General features: G+C 45.1%; 1 protein-coding gene across 1 annotated transcript in view; it reads left to right on the top strand.

The window, feature by feature from the left end:
• Positions 1 to 11,170: 11,170 nt before the first annotated feature.
• Positions 11,171 to 20,649, top strand: part of RAB3B (RAB3B, member RAS oncogene family) — a 78,835-nt gene continuing 69,356 nt past the window's right edge. Inside the window, exon 1 of the mRNA XM_053576481.1 lies at positions 11,171 to 11,320. The gene's annotated coding sequence lies outside the window, so the exon portion shown is untranslated. The remainder of the gene's footprint in view (positions 11,321 to 20,649) is intronic.

Genomic DNA, 20,649 nt, shown 5'->3' with positions numbered 1-20,649 from the left:
CCGAGCAAGAGACCCTGTCTCTACTAAAAATAGAAAAATTAGCTGGGCGTTGTGGCATGTGCCTGTAGTCCCAGCTACTTGGGAGGCTGAGGTAAGAAGATTGCTTGAGCCCAAGAGTTTGAGGTTGCTGTGAGCTGTGACACCACTGTACCCTATGACACCCTAGCCAGGGTGACAGAGTGAGACTCTGTCTCAAATAAATAAATAAATAAGAAGGCACCTAAGGAAGAGACAAAAGCTGGTGCAAAAAATGCTGAGATATAAAGCTGTTTCTTGCAACTCTAAAACATTTTGTGTGGCCAGAGTACAAGGACCAAGGGGGTTAGTAGGAGATAAAGCTGGAGATAAAATGACCTGATCAAATTTGCTAAAGAGGTTGAATTTTATCCTGTAGTGCAGAGGTCCTCAAACTACGGCTCGCAGGCCACATGAGGTGGTGTGATTGTATTTGTTCCCGTTTTGTTTTTTTACTTCAAAATAAGATATGTGCAGTGTGCATAGGAATTTGTTCATAATTTTTTTTTAAACTATAGTCCGGCCCTCCAACAGTCTGAGGGACAGTGAATTGGCCCCCTGTTTAAAAAGTTTGAGGACCTCTGCTGTAGTGCAGTAAATATCACTGATTTTTCCAGCTATTCTCTTCATTTAGGTCTATTTTGTCTCTCACTACCCATGAATAGTCTTTAATACACACTATTTTTGAAAATACACTCAACCTTGAGCTTCAGTTTTCTCTTCTATTGAATGATTGAGGGACATGAGGTAACATATGGAAGTTGCCTCAGAAGTTTCCTGGGATAAGCCAGGTGCAGTGGCTGCCTGTAGTCCTAGCAGTTTGGAGGACCTAGGATGGAGGTTTTCTTGAGGCCAGGACTTTGATACAGGCCTGAGGAAAGTAGCAAGACCCCTTCTCTGCCAAAACCACAAAAATTAGCTGGCATGGTGACATACACCTATAGTCCCAGCTTCTGCAGAGGCTGAAGCAGGAAGATCACTTGAGCTCAGGACTTTGAGGTTGCAGTGAGCTGTGATGATGCCGCTGCATGCTATCCTGAGCAACAGAGTGAGACCCCATCCTCCACGACCTCCCCCAAAGATAGGTGCTTATCAAACGTTAGTCCCTTCCGTTTAGCCCCTATAATCAGGCTAATTTCAGCACCATAACCACTGGTCAGCCCAGAGGTTGTAATTCCCGTCTCCAACACAAGAGGGGGTATGAGACTGTACTTTTGCCAAAGGTCACGCTTTGAGAGAACTATTCATAATTGATAAGTTACCACATCCCTTAAAGTAGCTGATGTTATTATGCATCACTTACTTTATGTACACTATCACTTTTCATTTAACTCTCCCAAAGAATAATATGAGAATATTATGAGAATAATGAAATAATTCTCACCCCATTTTACAGATGAGCAACCTATGATCTAAAGAAATTTAATCACATAATTAGCACGTGGTGAAATTTGAACCCAGACCTGTCTAATTCCAAAGCTTGTATTGATTATATTCATTTTAATTCAATGCCCTCATTTAAGAGAGGTAGTCCAGAAAGGGAACTGACTGGTCAGTGGTGGGTGATAATTTATGAGACCAAAGGAGAACTTTGTGCCCTGGGTGAGCTCATGAACGCTGAAGATGCTGACCACAGACCACAGTTGAGCTTAAGCCACTGCTGTATAATCACATTGCAAGAGGGAGAAGTACTTTAGAGTTATTCGTTTAACCATTGTCTTACCCTGGGAAAATCACCTGTCTTCTCTGTACCTTAATTTCCTCGTCTTTAGAATGGATTGATTCTGGCCGGGCACTGTGGCTAACTCCTATAATCACAGCACTTTGGGAGGCCAAGCTGGGTGGATCGCCTGAGCTCAGGAGTCTGAGATCAGCTTGAGCAAGAGCGAGACCCCCAACTCTAAAAAATAGCCAGGTGTTCAAGAGAGTTACTTGAGCTCAAGGGTTTGAGGTTCCTATGACCTATGGCACCATGGCACTCTACTGGGGGTGACAAAGTGAGACTCTGTTTCAAAAAAACATATATATCAAAATCAAGTTGTGCATGCTGGTTCATGCCTGTAGTCCTAGTACTTTGGGAGGCTGAGGCAGGAGGATCACTCCAGGCCAGGAATTCAAGACCTGCCTGAGCAACATAGCAAGACCCCATCTCTGCAAGAAATACAAAAATCTGGGCTTGCAGTATGCACCTGTAGTTCCAGCTGCTCACAAGGCTAAGGCAGGAGGATCACTTGAGCCCAGGAGTTTGATTACAGTGAGTTATGATAACATCACTGTACCCTAGCCTAGGCAGTAGAGTGAGAACCTGTCTCAAAAAAACAAAAAAAAACCCTGCCGGATGTTGTGGTGGGCGCCTGTTGAGGCTGAGGCAAGAGGTTTGCTTGAGTTTGAGGTTGCTGAAAGCTATGATGCCATGGCACTCAACCTCAGGGCACAGAGTGAGACCCTATCTGAACTACAACAACAAAAAGGAGTGATTCCGGGCGGCGCCTGTGGCTCAGTTGGTAAGGCGCCGGCCCCATATACCGAGGGTGGCGGGTTCAAGCCCAGCCCCGGCCAAACTGCAACCAAAAAATAGCCGGGCGTTGTGGCGGGCGCCTGTAGTCCCAGCTGCTCGGGAGGCTGAGGCAAGAGAATCGCTTAAGCCCAGGAGTTGGAGATTGCTGTGAGCTGTGTGAGGCCACGGCACTCTACCGAGGGCCATAAAGTGAGACTCTGTCTCTACAAGAAAAAAAAAAAAAAAGGAGTGATTCCTTGTCATCCATCAAGTCTCAACTTAAATGTCACTTCCTCAGAGAGGGTGTCCATATTTAATCATTCTAAATTAGCCCCCTCTCCTAGTCATTTTCTATTCCATCATCTTGTTGGAATATTTCCTTAGCTATGCTTATCACCATCTGAAATTATCTCATATATTTTGTGTAGTTACTGTTTGTCCTCCCACTTAGGATATATAACTTCTGTGTGAGCACATGTTCTATCAATTTAGTTCACTTTGTGTACTCTGCACTTAGAACAATGCTTGGCACCTACTAAGTGATCAACAGATCTTTGTGGATTGAATGAATGAATGATATAAAGATGAAGAACTAGGACCAGAGGGTGGAAGCTACAAACAGGCAGATTTTAGCAAAGAGGAGTTTCCTAACAAGAAGAGTTATAGAAAGGCACGGCAGTCTTCCCTAGAGGAGGGGATCGCCTCATCCTTGGAGGGGAGCCTGTCAAAGCGACAATGGGGCTCCCATATTGGGTCAGGGAGAGTTGATTCGCAATTACTCTGCCTCCTCAGTAAAACCACAGTTAAGTTTTGAGTTAAAACCCTGACCATAGGGTACTGTCTAGTCATTCTCTGTGTTAAATTATGGAATGGGTATTCTCTTTATTTAATAACTGGAGAAAGAGAAGCCTAGAGGGGAGGAGAGGCAGACATAAGGAAACTGATGGCGCTACATTTTGCTTCTGGGCTCCGGGGAAGAGGCGTGATTGAGATGCTAGTGGGACTGATTAGATTTAGATAAAATAAATCAAGAAAATTGTGAATAATCATTTCCAGACCCGTGGCTACTTTTACCGCTGCTCCCCTTCTTTTGTGCCCCGCTGCGCCTGTCACTGCCTCTTCTGTTCTCTTTCCCACAGGCAATGACACTACCCATGTTACAAAGTTCTCCTTGCTTCAGTTTCCTTCCTCCCATCTACATCTAATCAGTCACCAAATCTTTTCCCTTTCATGTCCCTCCCAGCTCAGGTCTTATAATCTCTTTTGAGTTACTCACCAGCATTTTCTCTGGATTCCTTGCCCCCACTCGCCCCCAGTGTTTTGGAACCTCCAATCCATTCCCTGTTGTGCAGGCTAAAATCTTTCCAAAACACAAATTTGGCCAAATCTTCCCCCCAGATAAAGGCCTATAACAGCTTTGCACTGCCCTGACCATGCACTTCATCATCCTTAGCTTGGGCCCCCAGACCTTGGCTGACCTCTGGCTCCGACTCACCTCTCCCACCTCACTCACCACCTGTTCCTCTGCCCTTTATGCCTGTGATTCTAGAGGCTCAAGACTCTCCAGTCGTCCGAGGACTTCACATCATTTGACATCTTTGGGCCTTTGCTCACGCTGATCCATCTTCCTGGGTTGTTTCTTCATGCATTTAACTCCTACTCATCCTTGAAGGCAAAGTTTAAGTTGTCAGTCTGCATGGCAGGACCCCGCAGGGGACTAGGCCTAACATGGCAGGCTCCTTCCTGCTGATCTATCCCCCAGATCTGTTAATGTGGCTAATTTGAGTCCTGGCTTTCCCTCCATTCGATAGCTAAGAAACCATGGCCTAGTTCTTACTTGCTCACATCTAGGATGATATTGAATCAGTCCCCACCTCATAGGTACATTGTGAAAGTCAAATGGGATGGTGGGTGTGAGAAATCCCTTGTTAATATTTATACACAGGCCTCTATCCAGGGGGAAGGTTTGGCCAAATTTCTGTTTTAGAAAGATTTATATTCAGCAAATATTCTCTGGGCCCTTCTAAGAAGGATTCAGGAAGGACCCTGTCGGGTAGTAGTGTGGCCTTTTGTCCTGTGGAGTCAGATTAGAGGATCTGCAGTCTCATCCCTTGCACCAGACACTGAGAGCCTTTGGGTCAGAGCCCATCTGTTATTCACCCCTGTGGATAGCAGGTACTCAGGAGATATTTGCTAGTTGGGTAAGTGAATGAATGAATAGCATTCCAGGTAGAGAGAAAAACTGATGCAAATCATGAAGACATTGTGTGAGCAGGTCATATTCGAAGAACTGCAAGTAGTTTAATGTTGATGGATCTCAGGCCACGAGAGGTGCATGACCAGTGAGGCTGGAGGGCAGAAGGGGCCAGATCCCCGGGGGCCATGTGTAGCTATTAAACAGATAGGCTTCTGGGGGGCAGGCGGATGGGGAGTTTTAAGCTGGGTGTAGGAAGAGTCCTCTGTTGCAGTGTGGATCGTGGATTAAGGGAATATCAGAAGCTATCATGGGAGCCGGATGGTGAGGAGACTGTGGCTGCGGAACGGAATGGAGAGCTCCTGGGCAGAAGAACGGACCAGCATTGGTGAAGGACTGACAGGGCGGGCAAGATATGAATGGTGGATGCTACCTGGGTTTGGACTGTTCACGTGTTAAATATTTCCTGAGTGTGTGTGTCTCAGATCCCACTCCTGCTGACAGTGTGTGTCTGGTGATGGGGCAGCATACTCAGTATGGATTTTAACTAGATCCACCTCATACAAAGAGGCAGGTGTGAAGAACGGACTTGCATGTTCATTCATTTTACAAATGAAGAAACTGAAGCACAGAGAAGAAGGGAAGAATGATTAGTGCACGAGCGGGTATTTGAGAGGCTCATCAATTTTTCTCATTACCTTAAATTTGTTTCCACTCCTGTTGTGGTTTGTTGAAGGCCTTAGACTCCTTCCTTTCCCGTATCCGTGCCTATTTGTGATGTGATTTTTTTCCCCTCTTCCCATTCAAAGGTGGAGTTTATTTCTCCATCTCCCCCTTTTTTAGAATACAAAAGCATAAGTTTATTTTATATTAGAGAGAGGGGGGAAGAGATAAGAAAGAGGGAGAAGAAGAGAGCAGGAAGTGAGAGAAGAGGAAAGAAAGAAAGAGCAAGCGAATGGGGCCAGCCTGGCACCCCAAAGAAAGGAAGGAAGGAAGGAAGGAAAGAAGGAAGCTCTCCATCCTCTTGATTTGGGCTGGGCTCGGGACATGATTTGGTCAATAGAATGGAGTATATGTGAAGTTATATGATTTCCGAAGCTTGGCCTTAAGAGATTATATCTTCTGCCTTTACCCTCCTGGAACACTGCCCTGAGACCACTGTGTAGGCTGGTCTAGGCCACTAGCGGATGAGAAATCATGTGGAGAAGAACCATCGTGCCCAGCCCTCAGCCAGCGCCGATGGCCAGACCTATGTGTGAGCACATCTTAGGCCTCTGGGCCAGCTGACTTTCCAAGTGCGTGTAGCTCATAAGTTATCCCTGGTGAAACCAGCAAAGGAGCCACTCCATTGTCCACCGAAACGTGAGAAATAATAAATTATTGCTGCTTTGAGCCTCTGAGTTTTGGAGAGTGCTTTGTTTTTCAGCAATAGAAAACAGAAACAACTTCTGTGCTCCCTGTATCAGTACATAGCTTTGTTATCTACCTGGTAGTTTATGTCTGTGACCTTGTCTTCATGTTTCACATTTCATCTGTCACCATTTCTAGAGAATTTTACTTCTAAATATACATATCCAATCTCTCTACTTTCCGCCTTCCCCATTGCTATGGCATTAGCTCAGGTCCTGTTCCTCTCTCACTTAGATTATTACAACATTCTCTTAACTTTTTTCTCTAACTCCTGTCTCCCTGCTCTCCACCCATTCCATCCAAAATGTTGTGTTCCCCCCACCGTCAGAGCTCTCTTTCTTACATGCATACATAACGATGCTACTTCATTGCTTAAAACGTTTTTGTTTGCAAAGTCAAGTCCCAAATTCCTAATATGAATTACAAGGCCTTGGACCGCCCGGCCCCTACCTCTCCTTCCAGCGCAGTGTTCCACCATCCTCTCATTGCACCAATGTTCCTGGGCTATTTCACAAGTTCTGGCCTGGCACCTGCTTCAGTTCCCCCATTGCATGAGGCATCCTATCAAAGGGGTTGGATAAAAACATCGGACCTGTCAACACATCTAAGCTGTCCATGAGAAACTCATGCTGGGATAAATATTCACCTGGAGAAAATTTTAACTTTCCAAATGATTCCACTTATGCTATTACCCTCCTAAGCAACTGATTCTCTTTCGATAAAAAGCATCAGTTACACATGCCTGTAATCCCAGACTTTGGGAGGCTGGGAAGGGGGAGGGTCACTAGAGGCCAGGAGTTTAGCCTGTGCAACATAGCAAGACCCTGTTTCTAAAAAAAAAAAAATTTTTTTTAAATGAGCTCGGCATGGTGGCATGCACCTGTGGTCCCAGCTACTTGAGAGGCTGAGGCAAGAGGATCACTGGAGCCCAGGAGTTTGAGGCTGCAATGAGCTATGATGTCACTCCACTCTAGCCAGTGCAATAGAGTAAGATCCTTCTTTGTCTCAAAAAAAGAAAAAAAAAAAACAAGAATCAACTTTATATTTCATAGGAAAAATAGGACCTAGAAAAGGCTGATTATCCTGGCAATTAGGAAAGAAAAACTTCTTTGTAGGACTCTTACTTGCAATGGTGTTCCAAATACTGGGGTCTGATAGAAAGAGAGTCAGGCAGACCTGGTATTTGCCATTTACCAGATGTGTGACCTTGGAAAAGTTACTTAAACCTTCTGACTTCTGTTTTCTTATCTATAAAAAGGGGATAATAATCTATATTTGCATGATTATATTAAGGATTGAGGGCGGTGTCTGTGGCTAGAAGGAGTAGAGCACCGGCCCCATATACCGGAGGTGGCGGGTTCAAACCTGGTCCGGGCCAAAAACTGCAAAAAAAAAAAAAAAAAAAAAACGGATTGAATGAGTTAAAAGATGTGAATTATCCTATCCTATTTTAATGACTCAATGATTATATATATAATTTTAACCAATCTGATCGAGCAAAAAATAGAATTTCCTCTTCTTTCTCACTCTTACTTGGGCATCTGGATCTGGCAGTGAAGACAATCCAATATAATCTGACTTGTTTTGTTCTTCTCTCCAGTGGCTCCCTGCTAGTCAATAGCCAGGTAGCTATTGGGAGCATAAAAGATACAACCCAGGGTGGCGCCTGTGGCTCAGTTGGTAAGGCGCCGGCCCCATATACAGAGGGTGGCGGGTTCAAACCCGGCCCCGGCTGAACTGCAACCAAAAAATAGCCGGGCGTTGTGGCAGGTGCCTGTAGTCCCAGCTGCTCAGGAGGCTGAGGCAGGAGATCGCTGAAGCCCAAGAGCTAGAGGTTGCTGTGAGTCCTGTGACGTCATGGCACTCTACCCGAGGGCAGTACAGTGAGACTCTGTCTCTACAAAAAAAAAAAAATACAACCCAAATGTCAGATGTGACCTCTCTGCCCCTTTAAGGTCTAAATGCAATGGGCTTAAACCTCAACATTCACATTTCACAACTCTTGTAAGTGTAGAGTCCTCCCCAAGATTTTTGCAAATTCCATGAGGCCTTTCTCTCCGTTATGTCTGCTTTCCATCTCCTTTTTCAACTGAGACCCAAGGAGGTGTTTCTCTCAACTCCCCACTCTTGCACTCTCACACTTCCCCTTCCCCAAAGCATTCCTGGGTATAACAGCTGTTCTTGAAGTCTCGAGAGTCACAGAGGTAATGACAATTCGTCCCATTTTAGGCATGCTAGTGCTTAAACACTTTTGTCTGTCAACCGTGGGGAGGGTTCTTCTGCCTCTGACCAGGCAGCACCCACCCTTACACTGATTTTCTTACTTGTCCTTTTCCTTTCCCCCCTCCATCTTTCTTTATTCACTCTCTAGATTTTCCTCTTCCCCCTTTTTTTTACTTCTTGTCCGCAGTAAGGACAAGAGCAATTGGGTGTTTTCCCTTCTCTTCTCAAACTTACTTGTCTACACTCATAAAGGCCCTGAGTTGGATAAAAGGACCTTCTGTTCAGTAGGATCTATCCTTCTAGGAAGGCAGTTGGGGTTTAAAAACAGCATTTGTCTATTATAATAACCACAGTGCTTTCTATTTCTTACTGTGTGCGTGGCACTCTGTCGAGGGCTTTCCAGCAGCTCATTTTCTTACTTATTCTTCACAACTCTGGGAGGTAGCTCTCAATATGAGGAAGGGGTGTATGTGTGTGCGTGTGTCTGAAAAATGAGGTAGCTCGCATAAGATCACACAGCAAGCAAGTGGTGGAATGCGGGTTGAAAACCAGGTCTGTGTGGCCCCAAGCCTGCACTCTTTTTATTTTACTACATGGCCTTTCAGGGGAGGAAGAAGGAAAAAGCTATCAGAAGACCTGAGACTACATAAAAGCAATGCCATCTGTTCTGTTATTGTTTCACACATTTAAAAGGATAGTTTTACAAGCTATCTTATTATTTCTGTGAAGAACGAATAATCATCATCTCACCCATTTTAAAATGAGTAAATTAGGGCCTGTGTAGAGTGTTTGATTTTTCTTTTTTTTTTGTAGAGACAGAGTCTCACTTTATGGCCCTTGGTAGAGTGCCGTGGCATCACACAGCTCACAGCAACCTCCAGCTCCTGGGCTTAAGTGATTCTCTTGTCTCAGCCTCCTGAGTAGCTGGGACTACAGGTGCCCGCCACAGCACCCGGCTATTTTTTTTTTGTTGCAGTTTGGCCGGGGCTGGGTTTGAACATGCCACCCTCGGCATATGGGGCCTGCGCCCTACTCACTGAGCCACAGGTGCCGCCGAGTGTTTGATTTTTCTACTGCAGAGGTACCAGCAGTGAGTGATGAAGAGGTTCAAGAGTGATCATGTGAGCTGGTGGCCAAGGTGATGTGAAATGGAGGCTGAGTACTGAGGGGTCAGGAAGCCCTATAGCTGTTGAAGTCACCAGGAAGATGGCAGGACAGAGACTCATCAGGACTGCCACGGGTCAGGGGCTGTAATCGTTCATGCATACAGAGCAACTGGGGGTCAGTGATGAGATGTAGAGGGTGGCATGTCTGGAGAGCAAGAGAGAAGCAATTTTTGCATAAGAGTACAAGTGGCAATGCTGGCTCTACCACCTGTTTTATAGTATGTGGGGAGTGGGGAAATGAGAATCCTTCTTGCAGAGGGATACAAAGGAGGCAGTGGCCTGGAGGACGATCAGTTTTCAAAAAGGGCAAGGAAGGCCAGATGCGGTGGGAGGCTAGGGTTGCCTCAACTCAGAAGTTTAAGACCAGCCTGAGCAAGAATGAGATCCTGTCTCTACTAAAAACAGAAAAACTAGCTGGCTATGCCAGCGCATGCCTGTACTGTAGTCCCAGCTACATGGGAGGCTGTGCCAAGAAGATGGCTTGAGCCCAAGAGTTTGAGGTTGCTATGAGCTATGATGATGCCACATTACCCAGGGAGACAGATTGAGATTCTGTCTCAAAAAAAAAAGGTGGGAGGGGGCAGGGAAGTAACCCAAGTACTCTGAAGAAGCAGAGTGTGTGAGGGGAGTTTGTTGCCAGTGAATCAGGGTTGCAGAGGGCACGGGGGAGAGGTCTGGCAGCGTGGTGGTCAGTGGAAAGATGAATGAAAGCATTGGGCAAGAAGCTCGGAGCAGTGTGAGTCTTTGGGAGAGGCCGTCAATCTAGGCGGTTCCCTAGGCTGGAGAAGCACATTGTAGACGGGGTCATAGTGGAACTTGAGGGGGAAAATGGACTGGTTTGAGGATCAGAATCAGACCTCTAAGACTTGTGTTGCGGAAGAAGTGTGAGGAAGGATAACAATTGTAGACCAAGGCCGTCAGCCAGCTCTGATGACTTTAGGAGGACTGGAAGCAGGGTCCACGTCAGAATCTGAGGGTGGGATGCTAATCACTCCTTGTACCCGCCTCCCCAGCAGAACTGGGACTTCCTTATACCAAGGGAGAACATTTCCCCATTCCCGTTGTCAGCCTCCAAGTTACTACTGGCAATGGGGAACCATTGAAAGTTTTGTTTTTAAACAAGGTTGATGGTAACATGACATTTTAAAAGGTTACTCAAAATGCTGCTGTAGAGAGAATGAAAACAGAATGGGAAGCTGTTGGGTTAGTGCGGACAAGAAGTGATGAAGCCTGAACCAGGGTAAGGGCAGCGGAGACAGTGCGTCAAGGCGGTCTTATTACCAGACCGATAGGATGAGAAGGGTAGAGACAGCGCCCAGGTTTCTGGCTTAGTTTCTACTTGTAGTAGGCTGTCCAGTGCTGCCTCCCTCCTTGGGCGAGGATGGAGCTGATTTAACAGGAAAGCAGTTTGGAAATAGCAAAGCTCCTAACGTCGTAATCTACATTATCATCAAAGAACTCTGATCACCCCAGTAAATTCAGTCTATGGAAAGAAGGTGTGAGAATTAAGAGAAATCACGATAGTCACCCAGTTATGGGGGACCTGGGGGCCCCTGAGATATCTTGGGTTCTCCGCACCTGCCGCGAGCTGGGGGCGGGGCGAGCATAGACTCCGCCCCTGGGCGTGGCCTGCTCGCGGCAGCCGAGCCCAGCCAGAGCCGGAGCCTCAGCGCCAGGTCGCCGCGGTAGAGACCAAACCCGCGCCCCGCCCCGCCCGGCCCCGCCCGGCCCGGCCCCCTCCCGCTCCCCGGACCGACCGCGCCGTCCCGCTACGCCGTCCGGAGTGAGCCCCTCGTTCCGCGCTCGGGCTTCGAAGTAAGGGGCGCGGCCGCGGCGCTGGGGACCGGGAGTGGGCTCCGGGAAGGCGCGGGGCGCAGAGGGTACGCGGAGACGGGGCTGGGGGAGGCGCTAGCCCCAGGGCGGGGGTGCCGAGAGGGGTGTCCCCGGCCGCCGGGAGCGCCAAGGGCAGGGGACAGAGGGCTGGGGTGCGCGCCCACTGGAGGGCGGTGGGGGCGCCGGGGAAATGTGGGGCGTTGGGAGCTGGGGAGCTGTGAGGACCCCCGAGAGGGGCGGTGCGGGACGAGCGTACCAGGCAGCCGAGGGGCAGCCGAGGGAGGGGACTGGGGGGATGAAGACAAGGGGAAGGCGTGGAGGTGAGCTAAGGGGAGGGACTGGGTCGGTGGGGGTCGTTTGGAGCTTCAGGGGACTGAAGTGCCGAGGGCAGGGGGCATCTGGTCGAGGTGGGTCGGGAGATGTTGGTGTGGGTAGCTGGGACGAGAGGGCTCAAGGAGCCCCCTGGACGCCACAAGGTGGGTAACCGAGAATGGACGGCTGGGGGTGGGGTTCGGGGGCGAGCTCGGGAGGATGGGAAAGTGTGAGGCCGGGCCGGGTCCATCCGACTGCAGAGGACGAGGGCGGGGCTGGTGCAGGGAGAAGGCTGTGGCCGTGGATATGGGCAGGGGGCGCCTGGGTTCCGGTCAGGAGTGGGAAGGAGGCTCTGGGATGGAGCGGGGTCTGGCGCTGGAAGTGGGGGACCGTGGGGGAACTTGGAGAGTTTAGTTAGGGTGGTGGGATGCTGGGTCAAGCTGGGGAGGGGGTGTGAGGGTGAAAAGGTAAGGAGGGGGGGTGTTGCAGTGGAGCGCAGGTGCTAGCTGCGTTTCGGCTGCTCGGAGAGGGCGCAGCCCCTGGACTCTGTTACGCTGCTACCTGCGATCACAGGCAAGAGGAGAATGGTGGACAGAACATTCATCCCCAGGCCAACTCTGTTCTGGAGAGGGCCGGGTGGCTAATAGAGATATGGTGAGGGGTGGGAGAAACTTGGGACCTCTACCCCAGCTTCTGGGAATCCGGGTGGAAAGGAGTGGAGGACAGTACATGGAGTGTGTGTGTGTGTGTGCGCGCACCCCTGGCAGGTGCATGCCCACCTGTTCTGTGCCTATAAAACAGAGAAAGACAATGGAAGTCAGGTAAGGTACTGTGTACAGTGGTGGGGAGCCCTGGTGCTGGGGGAGCCAGAGGAGTGGCATTTTAGAGGAGGTAGGTGGGTCAGGGAAGGTTTCCTCTGGTTGAGGGATTTAGTTAGTACTGGAGAAAAGTGTGTTACTATTAGAGGAAACAATATGGGGAAAGGCAAAAAAATTAAATTGTCTCTGGTCCAAGAAAGAAATCTCTAGTTTATTGAGAATTACAACATGAAGGGAGGCATCAGTAACCTAGAGAATGTTCAAAAGCTTTCCCCTCTGAGCGTGGGGTGCCTCAGAGTATAGCACAGGGCCTGGTACCTGATACACAGCAGGTGCTTGGTGAATGTTGATTGAATGAATGATTAATCTGTGGTGGTGCTGCTGCCTCAGTCTCTTCATCCTCCCAAGCATTGTTGTGAGAATCGAATAGGATAAGGTGGGTGAAAAGGGCTTTGTAAACTGTAAAACACTGTGCAAAAGAGAGAGGCCACAGAGGAGATTACACAGGTATGCCTCTGTTCTGTTAGCAGTCACACCCATGGCTATCTTGGTCCAATTTAGAGAAGGAAGGAAGTGAATATTTATCTAGCATCTGTTGTGGGCAACATAGAATGCATCAAAAAACACTTTGTAGAATATTTGTCATTTAGTAGGTTCTCAATAAATGTTAGCTATTATCATACAGTTTCTGTGGCTGTTCAGGGACCTGGGAAAACAGTGAGAAGGTAGGCAGGGCTGGGCTGGTGGTGATAGAATGGCAGTGGGGAATGAAAGATTGAATTAGAAAAGTTAGTAACTTATCATTTTAGGGAGGAGGGCATATAGTAGGGTGAGGCTCACATTTGCCCAATTCCCTCCTATCCTTACTGGTAAATGCTCCTAGTTAGGAAGACAGGGACTTACATTTTTTGAACACCTGTTATATTCCATATACACTTGACCCTTGAACAAGTGGGATTTGAAATATTTTTTTCAACCAGACTCAGGTGGAAAATACAGTATTTGGGCTGTGTATAGTGGCTCCTTCCTGTAATCTAAGCATTTTGGGAGTGCAAGGTGAGAGGATCACTTGGGCCCAGAAGTTCAAGACTAGCCTAGGTTAATATTAATATAGTGAGACTGCATCTCCTAAAAAAAAAAAAAAAAAATTAGCCAGACACAGTGGCTCACACCTGTAATCCTAGCTACTTGGGAGGTTGAAGAAAAAGAATTGCTTGAGCCCAGCAGTGTGATGCCTCACTGAGCTATGATTATGCCACTGCACTCCAGCCTGGGCAGCAATGTGAGACTCTGCCAAAAAAAAAAAAAAAAAAAAAAAGAAAATGCATAATTTATGGGATATAAAACCATGTATATGGAAGCATTCCTGGAGCCAATCCCTCACATATACAAAGAGGGTATGACTGTAGTATCCACATTACATATAATGTTCCCAACAATACTTTTCTTATGAGCAAAGAAACTGTATCTTAGTCATGTAAAATTTCTTGCCAAGGTCTCATGGCTAAGAAATGATAGAGCTGGAAATTGAATCTAGTTTGATTTGGAATTCCAAACTGTTTCCACTACTCTGGATCATTTGCTAGGAGAAAACGTAAAGCACAGAGACAAAAAAAAAAAAAAAATGTTTTTAACAGGCTTATAAAGCACTCTCTCATATACTGGTTTTAATTCTTGCAGTTGTTTTGCCAGGAAGGTGTTTTAGTAATTCATTTTATAGATGAAGAAACTGAGGCCCAGGGTGTGGTTTGCCTAACTTTACAGAACTATTGAGAGAATCAGAGATCAACCCCAACTCAATATCATGTCCTTTTCATCAGAAAAGAAATACGTTCACTCACTTTTCACTGCATTTATAGAGCAGATCTCTTCCTGCTGGATTTTAGGGCTCTCTCTCTTCTCGCTGGAGTTGGCTTCTCCCTTGGATGCTTACTTCTACTGCCTATCAGACTGAAAGGATTATTTGCTTTTCACAGCAACCCTTGGAAGAGCCATTTCTTTCTTTCTCTCAATCTAGAGCCAGGGATGACTTCCCAGATGGTCCCTGGCTTTCATCTGTATTGCTTGTCATGGAGACAGTGAGCTACCCAGCTCTATCATTTTATGTGACTGTCCCAAAAGAGAGAGAAGATTTGATTGATGCTTATCTTACAAATGTGATTCTGCACGCTCCACTGTGCAGTGACCTGTCTGCTCCAATATGCCTTGGGCGGCTGTCTGTGGGGATGTTTCTGCCTCTCTTCCAGGTGTCTGAGTAGCCCCTGCCCCCTCTCCAGAGGAGATCCCCAGGCGACTTCTGTCTGAGTGTGCCTTCCCGTTGACCTTCTCTGCTCCTCCCTTTTCTCACACCACCCACTGAAGAGGCCACCCTTAGTGCACATAAGCAGATGTTGACAGTATAATATGGTAGCAGGACACTCAGGGTGTTGGGGATGTTTCTGTACTTACCCTAAAATTGTTATAGTTTTTGTTTTCCTTAAACCCAGTCTTAATCTGACAGTTATTAGGCAATGGAAGTTCTAGTCGTGACTCTCCAACTCACCTGCTGTGTGAACATGGACAAATCACTTATTTTTTTGGAGCCTCAATATTCTTACCTACAAAACGCAAGGGAGTGGATCAGACCAGGAATTGAAACTAGTTTTTACTCTTGCCTTCACTCTCTAGTCTCCCCAGTCTCACTCCTGTGGCATGCATAGTTAATAAAGGCATGCAGATTCCCCACTGATTCTACACAAGGCCACATGTAGTTTTCTCAATGCTGTGCATGAAGCCCACTTGTATATGTGTACATCCTCTTATTTAAAACTCACAGGACCGGGTGGTGCCTGTGGCTCAGTGAGTAAGGTGCCAGCCCCATATACCGAGGGTGGCGGGTTCAAACCCAGCCCCGGCTGAACTGCAACCAAAAAATAGCCGGGCGTTGTGGCGGGCACCTGTAATCCCAGCTGCTTGGGAGGCTGAGGCAGGAGAATCGCAGAAGACCAAGAGCTAGAGGTTGCTGTGAGTCCTGTGTACATCATGGCACTCTACTGAAGGCAGTAAGGTGAGACTCTGTCTCTACAAAAAAAAAAAAAAAAAACTCACAGGACCTTGTGAAGTAGATATTATTGTCAGATGAGGACACTGAGGCTTAGCGTTTAAATGACTCACCGAAGTGTATACATTGAGTTACTGGGAAAGCTGGGAGCAGTTGCCAGCTTTTTTGTTATGATTAAGCTTTCAATCCAAAATCTTTTCTAATTCTATCAATTCTATCAAGAATGTAAAGCAGGTTGCATCAGAAAAGTGTAGACCAATAATATGATACATTGATAGTTGAGTCATGGAAAATGTTCATAAATTTTGTTTTTTGCAGTTTTTGGCTGGGGCTGGGTTTGAACCCTCCACCCTTGGCATATGGGGCCGTTGGCCTACTCCTTTGAGCCACAGGCGCCACCCTGTTCATAAATATTTTTAATAGATGCATAATAGATGTACATAGTTTCAGGTACATGTGATAATTTAATACATTTGTGTCATTTGTATGGATCAAATCAATGAGTATACCTTAAATGTTGTCTTCCCTTTATGCTAGAACCATTCTAATTCTTCTAGGTATTTTGAAATATACATAAGATTATCGTAAACTATAGTTACTCTATATTATTGTAAATATAGGTAAACTATATTTAACACCTGCTCTTATTTCTTCTACCGAACTGTATGTTGGTACCAATTAATCAACTTCTTTTATCCCCCCTTCCCTCTATCCTTCCTGGCTTCTAAGGACCACTTCTCTACTCTCTTTCTTCATGAGATCCACTTTTTGAGCTCCCGTATATGAGTGAGAACATGAGATATTTGTTTTTCTGTGTTTAGCTTATTTCACTTAACATAATGACTTCCAGTTCCATCCATGTTGCTACAAATTACAGGATTTCATTCACTTCTAATGGCTGAATAATTTTCCATTGTGTACGTATACCACATTTTCTTACCCATTCATTCATCAGTGGGCACTTATGTTGACTCTGTATTTTGGCTATTATGAATAGTGCAGATGTCTTTCATCTGTTGATTTACTTTCTTTTGGATATTTACCCACTAGTCCGATTGCTGGATCCTAGGGTAGTTCTATTTGTAGTTCTTTGAGGAAGCTCCATACTGTTCTCCATAGTGGCTGAATAAATGTTTCTTGAAAGAGGGAACATCCTCTAAGGATGTTATAGGTCCAGTGTTGATGGGGATGTAAGGATGGATAAAACTCCCTTGAATCAGGAATGGGAAACAGACGTTTAATTGTTAATAGGCCCAATAATGGAGAGGAGGCTCAATAATCTCTAGATCAAGGACAGGCAGTTGGAAAATATTTGACTGAAAAAGTGAATTAAAGGGGCCAATAAAATAATATATATTTTTTTAGGATAGGGTCTTGCTCTGTCACCAAGGCTGGAGTTCAGGGGTATGATCACAGCTCACTGCAGCCTCGAACTCCTGGGCACAAGAGATCCTCCTGTCTCAGCCTCCCTGAGTGCTGGGATTACAGGTTCCTAGCTGATGGAATAATATCTATTGAGTACCTCCGTGGGTACCTCCAATAAACTGTGCCAGGTTGTTTACGTACAGTACTGTTCATTCTGTTGGTACCATAGCTCTATGAAATAGTATTTTCTCTATTTTAAGGTAAAAATTCTACGAGTTAGAGAGGCAATATGGCTTTCCCAAGACTTCCACTGAGGGGCAAGCAGTGATTTTAAACTTTTCCATAACATTACAGAGTATTAAGTCTAGCTCATAGCTGCTAGCTATGAGACTTTGGCAGATCCGCTTAATTTCTCACTTTAGGTTTTCTTCTTGATCAACTAGGAGTAATAACCTCTGACCTAACAACTTTATTTTCCAGGTTTACTTAGAGAATAAAATAAGATAAAGAACATGCAATTGAAGTAAAGGTCAAATCTATGTTTTAGTAAAGTGACCCTCTGATCGGCAATCTCTCCTAAGGAAATAATTTGGAAAGCGAACAGAGATTTATGTAAAGAATTAGTCATTGCAGTTTAATTTATCATAATTAAGACTAGAATAATGACTTAAAATTAAAAATAACTCTTTTCCTAAAAATGACATTAAAGAATTGATCATATAACTGGGACTACAGGCACCTGCCACAATGCCTGGCTGTTTTTTAGAGACAGGGTCTTGCTCTTGCTCAGGCTGATCTCGAACTCCTGAGCTCAGGTGATCCACCTGCCTCAGCCTTCTACAGTGCTATGATTACAGGCCTGAGCCGCCATATCCTGCCTACTATAGATTTTATAAATACAATACACTTAGGCCACAGTAAATTTACTTAAAAATATTTTTCTTTTTTTGCTAACAAATTAACCTCAACTAACTAATATTTTTAGCTTTTAAACTTCTAAATTTTAAAAAACATTTTGGCTCTTTTATAACAACATTTAGCTTAAAACACAAATACATTGCACAGCTGTACAAAAATATTTTCTTTTTATCCTATCCTATAAGCTTTTTTCTATTTTTAAAAATTGTGACTTTTTTCCTTTCTAAACTTATTTGTTAAAAACGAAGACACGAACACACACATTAGCATAGGCCTGCACAGAGTCAGGATCATCAATATCACCGTCTTCCCTCTCTACATCTTGTCCGGTGGAAGGTCTTCAGAGCCAGTAACATACATGAAGCTGTCATCTCCTAGGATAATGATGCCTTCTTCTGGAATACCTCATGAAGGACCTGCCTGAGGCTATTTTACAGTTAACTTTTTTTCTATAGAAGGAATGCACTCTAAAATGACAATAAAAAGTATAGTAAATACATAAGCCAGTAACACAGTAATTTATTATCAAATATGTACTGCTCATAATTGTATGTGCTATATACTTTTATAAGACTGTCAGCTCCTTAGGTTTTGTTTTTTTTTTTGAGACTGAGTCTTCCTCTGTCATCTGCTGGGTGGAGTGCTGTGGTATCATCATAGCTCATAGCAACCTCAAACTCTTGGGTTTAAGCAGCCCTAGCTGCTAGGACTACAGGCGCCCACAACACCACCTGACTAATCTTTCTACTTTTAGTAGAAAGGGTCTCGCTCTTGCTCAGGCCGGTCTGGAACTCCTGAGCTCACGCAATCTACCCATCTTGGCCTCCCAGAGTGCTAGTATCACAGGTGTGAGCCACTGCACCCGGCCCTCGCATTACTTTTGTTTATACCAGCATCACAACAAACACTGAGTAATGCATTGTGCTGTGATGTTACCATCTCTATGATGTCACTAGGCAGTTTTCAACTCTATTGTAAATCTCATTGGACTACCATCAGGTATGAAGTCTGTTGTTGACCAAAACATTGCTATATGGTGCATGACTGTACTTTTATTGTTTTGTTGTTGTTCAAAACATATTTATTTATTTATTTATGTTTGAGACAGAGTCTCAAGCTGTCACCCTAGGTAGAGAGCCGTGGTGTCATCACAGCTCACAGCAACCTCCAACTCCTGGCCTCAAGTGATCCTCTGACCTCTGTTTTTCTATTTTTAGTAGAGATGGGATCTCACTCTTGCTCAGGCTGGTCTCGAACTCCTGAGCTCAAGCAATACACCTGTCTCAACCTCCCAGAGTGCTAGGATTACAGGCGTGAATGATTGTACTTTTAAATTTAAATACTTTTGCCAGATGATAACATACAATATATTCTAGTGTATATCTTCTGTGCATATGATCCTAGCTATTAAATAAAATATATATACAAGGTATAGGCTAGAATGCATGGTATGCTGTCATTTATATATAAATGAACATATAAATAGACCTCTAGGCTTATATATGCAAAGACTATCTCTGAAGAATACATAAATTGCAGTGGGATGAAAGTGTGTCAAACGATCTGTGAAGCTAGTGTATGATGCCCCATGATCATATCAATGTACACAGGTATGATTTAATAAAAAAAAAAAAGAATACATAAATTGGTAAGATGTTTGCCTCTGGAGCATGAATCTAGAGATTGGGAATCTGGGGTCAGATAATATTCAGTAATATTTTCAAATAGTATAAGAGTTGTTTGAGGTTTGGCGCCTGTAGTACAGTGGTTACAGTGCCAGCCACATACACCCAGGCTGGCAGGTTCAAACCCGGCCCGGGCCAGCTAAACTACAATGACAACTACAGCAAAAAAATAGCTGGGTGTTGTGGTGGGCGCCTGTAGTCCCAGCTACTTGGGAGGCTGAGGCAGGAGAATTGCTTAAGCCCAAGAGTTTGAGGTTGCTGTGAGCTGTGACGCCATGGCACTCTACCCAGGGCGACATAGTGAGACTCTTGTCTCAAAAAAAAAAAAAGAAGAGTTGTTTGAATTATTTTCAATAAGTGTGTATTGCCTTCAAAATTAACAAATAAGATGCTATTTTATGATTGTTCCAAAAATTAAAAATATTAACAAATAGGATTTAATTTTAAAATAGATGGCATTCTTATGCATGAAAAAAATGTTTGAGGAAATACACTAAAATGTTAGCAGCAATCGTGTCTGAGTCGGTGGGATTGCAGGTAATTTTAAATTTTCTTTTTTAGACTTTTGTACACTTCGAATTTTTAATAATGAGTCTATACTTTCATAGTAGAAGTTTTCTCTTGTAAACAAAGAAAGATGACTGGCGACAGTGGGAATGGTGTGAGGGGTTGTGGTTTTTCCCTTTGTATTAAGTAGAAAAAGCACAATTCCTTTGAATCACCAGTTCTTACAACAGGCTTTGCATCTTGTAGCATGAAAAGCTGAAAACTTAAGGCTATGAAAGAGTTTCAGCAGGCAGTGGCACCCTCCCCTCCAACCTTACTTTCTTCCTGAATGTAAATGCCATGCCTCAGTCTCCAAGTGTCCTGGGCATGTTCCACCCTGGCCTAGAGAGCCTTGTTGTGAGGTAGATCGATACAGAGATGGAGCTGAGGGTCTCAGATAAAGTCTTGAGAGTTGGGAGCAAAGAGAAGGAAGAACAGAGACCACCAGCTACATGTTAAAGAAGTTTTACTGAATGGCTGCTAGGTTGGGCACAGTGATGTGGGAGGCTGGGGTGGGAGGATTGTTTGAGCCCAGGCATTCAAGGTTGCAATGAGCTATAATTGCACCATTGCACTCCAGCCTGGGTGACAGAGTGAGACCCTTACTCTGGGAAAAAAAAAAAGCTG

The sequence above is a fragment of the Nycticebus coucang genome, chromosome 22, assembly GCF_027406575.1.
Source record: "Nycticebus coucang isolate mNycCou1 chromosome 22, mNycCou1.pri, whole genome shotgun sequence".
In the NCBI taxonomy this organism is placed as follows: domain Eukaryota; kingdom Metazoa; phylum Chordata; class Mammalia; order Primates; family Lorisidae; genus Nycticebus; species Nycticebus coucang.
The sequence above is the reverse complement of the archived record's forward strand: the minus strand, read 5'-3'. Positions and strand labels throughout refer to the sequence as shown.